The following is a 6,000-nucleotide window of genomic DNA, read 5'->3' as shown; positions in this document are numbered from 1 at the left end:
TCTGTGCGCTCCAAAGATTCTGACTGCAGCCCTCACCTGTTGGGGATGGGGCTCTGGACTTGGAGAAAGGAGAGCCACTTCTCTGCAGCAAGAGGCTCTGCAAGAAGCCCAGAACAGGCAGGGTGCTGTAGCTCACGCATGTAATCCTAGCACTTTGGGAGGCTGAGGTGGGAGGATTACTTGAGCCCATAAGGTTGAGACCAGCCTGGGCAGCATAGCAAGATCACTGTCTCTACAAAAACAAAACAAAACAAAACACAGCCAGAGTCAGGCATGGTGACGCACACCTGTAGTTCCAGCTACTGGGGAGGGTGAGGCAGGAGAATCCCTTGAGCCTAGGAGTTTGAGGCCTCAGTGAACTATAGACCCATCAACTGCACTCCAGCCTGGGTGACAGAGCAAGACCCTGTCTTTAAGAAACAAACAAAACAAAACAAAACAAAAACAAAAAAACAGAACAGCTTCCCTGGTCATTTGTAAAGAACCTTTAATGGATTGTACCACAGGGCAAGACTTTCCCAGGTATCTCAAAACATATTTCTTCTCCAGAGATTAAGGTGGGGAGGGCAGGTAGGGGAAGGAATAGGAGGAGTTGAGGTGGAAATTCTCATTGGTGAGGCTGTTGGGGACACAGCAGGATTTGTTTTTTGTTTTTGTTTTTCTTTGAGACCGAGTCTGGCTCTGTCACCCAGGATGTAGTGCAGTAGCACAATCTCGGCTCACTGCAACTTCCGCCTCCCGGGTTCAAGCAATTCTCCTGCCTCAGCCTTTTGAGTAGCTGGGATTACAGTCATCTGCCACTATGCCTGGCTAATTTTTTTTTTTTTTTTTTTTTTTTGTATTTTTAGTAGTGATGGGGTTTCACCATGTTAGCCAGGCTGGTCTCGAACTCCTAACCTCAAGTGATCCACCTGCCTCGGCCTCTCAAAGTGCTAGGATTACAGGCATGAGCCACTGCACCCGGACTTTTTTTTTGAGACTGAGTCTCGCTCTGTCACCCAGGCTGGAGTGCAGTGGCGCGATCTCAGCTCACTGCAACCTCCGCCTCCCAGGTTCAAGCAATTCTGCCTCAGCCTCCTGAGTAGCTGGGATTACAGGTGTGCGCCACTATGCCTAATTTTTATATTTTTAGTAGAGACGGGGGTTTCTCCATGTTGGCCAGGCTGGTCTTGAACTCCTTACCTCAGGTGATCCACCTGCCTTGGCCTCCCAAAGTTCTGGGATTACAGGCATGAGCCGCCATGCCCGGCCGTTGGGGGCACGGCAGGTTAATGTCAGCTCCTACAACTGTGAAATTGTTGAGGGATGAGAGAAGCAGTTTCTACAACTCACATCTGGTGACCAGGCCTTTAGATGAAACATACTATCCCAATGATGCCACAGTCTCCCCCTGCCTTTCAGCAGAGACAGAAGTGGGTAGCAGGAGTGAGAACACTCCTGTACAAGGCAGAGGCTGCTGGCCTTTGACCTGGAGAGACGGACACTAAGCCAACCTTAACTGAGTAGCCGGAAATGTTAATGAGGGAGCAGAGTACCAGAGGTGCAGGGAGAGCCTGTGAGCCAGATTAAGTAGGATATTTAAAGCCAGCCTGCCTTGGGTAGTGTTTAAAACCTATTGGTACAGGAAGCAGGACCTTAGTGACATCCAGGGGCCCACAGACTCTGTTTGAAGGAATAAGATGATGGTGCAAGCGTTGTTTGTGACTCGTCAGGAGTGGCAACCCTTGGGCGTGATGAGTGAAACCTATTCACGGTCCACCTGAACCAAAATGGCATCCAGTAGCTGTGGACACTAACTCTTTAAAAGGGAAAAGAAGGCTAATTTTAGCGCCAGGCGCGGTGGCTCACGCCTGTAATCCTAGCATTTTGGGAGGCCGAGGCAGGTGGATCACGAGGTTAAGAGATCAAGACCATCCTGGTCAACACGGTAAAACCCCGCCTCTACTAAAAATACAAAAATTAGCTGGGCATGGTGGCACACGCCTGTAATCCCAGCTACTCGGGAGGCTGAGGCAGGGGAATCGCTTGAACCTGGGAGGCAGAGATTGCAGTCAGCCGAGGTTACACCACTGCACTCCAGCCTGGCGACAGATTGAGGCTCTGTCTCAAAAATAAAATAAAAATAAATTAATAAAATAAAATAAAAGGGAAAAGGTTACTGGCTCACGCCTATAATCCCAGCATTTTGGGAGGCACGCATGGATGGATTGCTTGAGCTCCGAAGTTCCAGATCACCCTGGGCAACATGACAAAACCCTGTCACTAGAAAATTACAAAAAATTAGCTGGGCATGGTGGCATGCACCTGCAGTCCCAGCTACTCGGGAAGCTGAGGTGGGAGGATCACTTGAGCCTGGGAGGTCGAGGCTGTAATGAGCTGTGATGGCACCACTGCACTCCAGCCTGGGCGAGAGTGAGATTCCCTCTCAAAAATAAATAAAAGTTAAAAAAAAAAAAAAAAAAAAAAAAAGAGCCAGGCATGGTGGCTCATGCCTGTAATCCCAATACTTTGGGAGGCTGAGGTGGGTGGATCACTTGAGGTCAGGAGTTCAAGACCAGCCTGGCTAACATGCCAAAACCCCATCTCTACTAAAAATACAAATATTAGTCGGGCATGGTGGCACGTGCCTGTAATCCCAGCTACTCAGGAGGCTGAGGCTGGAGAATCGCTTGAACCTGGGAGGCGGAGGTTGCAGCAAGTGGAGATCATGCCACTGCACTCTAGCCTGGGTGACAAGAGCAAAACTCCATCTCAAAAAAAAAAAAAGGTTGGGGGGAGAACAATTTCAAACCAAACCAAATTTGAAGCTCTGAATATAGAAAGGTATAAATAAGACTGGTGGAGAAAAAATGTATTCGATCCCCAAATTTATTCAAGATACAAAAGCTCTAGGTGACAACAACAACAAATGTCTAAAAGAATAACCAACATATGTCGGTATGGTGTGGGAAGCTAAAAATAAAATAGTAACCAACAAAAGGAAAGAAGCTCCAAAGAAAGACAAGAAAAGCAAATTAATTTCCAAGAAAACCAAGGATGACAGTGTAGAAATGTCAAGACTGAGTGAGCTAGAAAACTGAGATTGTTTGGGTGACTTCTCATGATTCCAGAGGAGGCCCACGAAATAGCTGCTCTCACTCACAGGACAACCTGGGCAATTTGAGAGGGAACAGAAACTAGATGCAAGTCATGAAATGCCTGGGAAGATTTAATTTGAGGAGAAGGCCCCATGGTTTCTAGGAGAGGCAATGGCGATGTCTGATGTTCTTTTTATTTATATATATATTTCTTTGAGACAGGGTCTCCTGGTGGTGCAATCACAGGTCACTGCAGCCTTGACCTCCCAGGCTCAAGTGATCCTCCCACCTCAGCCTCCCAAGTAGCTACAGGTGTGAGCCACTACACCCGGCTAATTTATATATTTTTTGTAGAGACAGGGTCTTGCTATGTTGCCCAGGCTGGTCTCAAACTCCTGAGTTCAAACAGTCCTCCCGCCTCCGCCTCCCAAAGTGCTGGGATTACAGACATAAACCACCACATCCAGCCAATATTTGATGGCCTAGAGGGGTGAGATGGGGTTTGGGCTTTAGTTATGTTGACCTGGGTTGGAATCCTAACTTTGCCACTTAAGAACTGTCTGAATTTGGTCAATCATTAATCTAAACCAACCTCAGTCTTCAGGAGCCAGGCACAGTGGCACATGCTTGCAGTACCAGCTGCTTGGCTTGGGAGGCAGGATTGCTTGAGCCCAGGAGTTCAAGTTCAGCCTGGGCAACGTAGCAAGATCTTGATTCTAAAAAAAATAAATAAATAGGCCGGGCGTGGTGGCTCACGCCTGTAATCCCAACATTTTGGGAGGCAGAGGCAGGTGGATCACCTGAGGTCAGGAGTTCGAAACCAGCCTGGCCAACATAGTGAAACCCTGTCTCTACTAAAGATACAAAAAAATTAGCCGGGCGCGGTGATGGGTGCCTGTAATCCTAGCTACTCAGGAGGCTGAGGCAGGAGAATCGCTTGAACCCAGGAAGCGGAGGTTGTAGTAAGCCAAGATTGTGCCATCGCACTCCAGCCTAGGCGACAGAGCGAGACTCCGTCTCAAAAAATAAATAAATAAAAATAAATAAACAAAACCTCAGTCTTCCCATCTGAAAAATGCAGACAAAAGACCTATTTTACAGGGGTACTTTAAAGACTAAATGAAATGCATATGGAATGCCGGCACAGGTAGCACAGATAAAAGATAAATAGGCACTACTCTGAATGAAATCTAAGTAAGTTTGCCCACATTATTATTTTTTATTTTTATTTTTTGTAGAGATGGGGGGGGTTCTTACTATGTTGCCCAGGCTGGTCTCAAATTCCTGGCCTCAAGTGATGCTCCCACCCTAATATTCCACAGTGTTGGGATTACGGGTGTGAGCCACTGTGCCTGGCCCATGCACATGATTAAAGACTGACTTGGAAGCCTGGATATGTGGATTTTTTTTTTGAGAGGGTCCCACTCTTGCCCAGGCTGGAGTGCAGTGGTGCCTTCATGGCTCACCACAGCCTCAGTCTTCATGGGCTCAGGTGATCCTCCTACCTCCCTAGTAGCTGGAACTACAGGTACACACCACCAACACCCAACTAGTTTTTGTATGTTTTGTAGATACAGGGTTTCGCTATGTTGCCCAGGCTGGTCTCGACTCCTGGACTCAACTGATCCTCCTGCCTCAGCCTCCCAAAGTGCTGGGATTACAGGTGTGAGCCTCTGTGCCCAGCCATAAGTGGATTTTTAAAATTATGGATAATATACATTTATATAAGGCAAGGTCTTTAGGGAAAAATAATCCATCTTTTAAATTAGCAAGCTATTTTTCTCATCTTAAACCCCACAGCATTCTCTGTTAACACTCAGCTCAGCTCCCTCTGACCTCCAGAAAACTTGGTATTCTATCATTTTCTTGCTCACATTGAGTCTCCCCGGCCAGATTTTAAACTGCACAAGCAAACACTGTTGCCAAACCATCCATTACATTCCAGATCTTGAGTCACTGTCAACAGGTCTGTGAAAACCTGGCAGTCAGAGGTGTCACGGTAAAGGCAGGAGCATCAGGGTGTGGAAACCTAGAGTAAACCTAATCGTTCTTCGCCCAGAGCCGTGGTTTGGCTGCAGTTGGGGTATCTATGGTTTTGGCTGGAGACTGACCCCAGGAAGCTGTGAAGCAGTAGCTCAGAGCTTCAAGTGGGTCAAAGTGTTTTCCTGAGAATAGGATGAAAATGTGGGGACTCCAGTCTGGCAAGCCAAAGGCAGTGCTGGAGTACAACCCAACCTGCAAAATCCTGGCAATGTGGCATAGTCAAGGGCTCGCTGCCTCAAGCCAGAACATTAAAACAAGCAGGCAACAAACAGTCTTGTTTTTTTTTTTTTTTTGAAATGGAGTCTCGCTCTGTCGCCCAGGCTGGAGTGCAGTGGCGCGATCTCAGCTCACTGCAAGCTCCGCCTCCCAGGGTCATGCCATTCTCCTGCCTCAACCTCCCAAGTAGCTGGGACTACAGGCGCCCGCCACCACGCCCGACTAATTTTTTTTTTTTTTTTGTATTTTTAGTAGAGATGGGGTTTCACCGTGATAGCCAGGATGGTCTTGATCTTCTGACCTCGTGATCCACCCGCCTCGGCCTCCCAAAGTGCTGGCATTACAGGCACAACCGGCCAACAGTCTTAATAGAAATAAAATAACAACTGGGAACAATGATGTACCCTGCCAGAAGGCAGGTAACACAACCAGGATGAAAACAATCAGGTAAGCGCAGTAAGCTTGCCCAACCCATTCACTATCAAGAGAAACTGGCTGCTTGGGAGACCTTTCAAATAAGTTAGGTGACTTAAAACAGAACTCCTCTGTACCCCACAAATCCTTCTGTATCTGTCAGCAACAGCCAGTTATGCACTGACAGGCTGGCAGTCCCTCTACCTCCCCTCGCATCCCCCCTTCTGTGCTTTGTCCATAACAGACAGTG

The sequence above is a fragment of the Pongo pygmaeus genome, chromosome 19, assembly GCF_028885625.2.
Source record: "Pongo pygmaeus isolate AG05252 chromosome 19, NHGRI_mPonPyg2-v2.0_pri, whole genome shotgun sequence".
NCBI classification, from domain to species: Eukaryota; Metazoa; Chordata; class Mammalia; order Primates; family Hominidae; genus Pongo; species Pongo pygmaeus.
The sequence above is the reverse complement of the archived record's forward strand: the minus strand, read 5'-3'. Positions refer to the sequence as shown.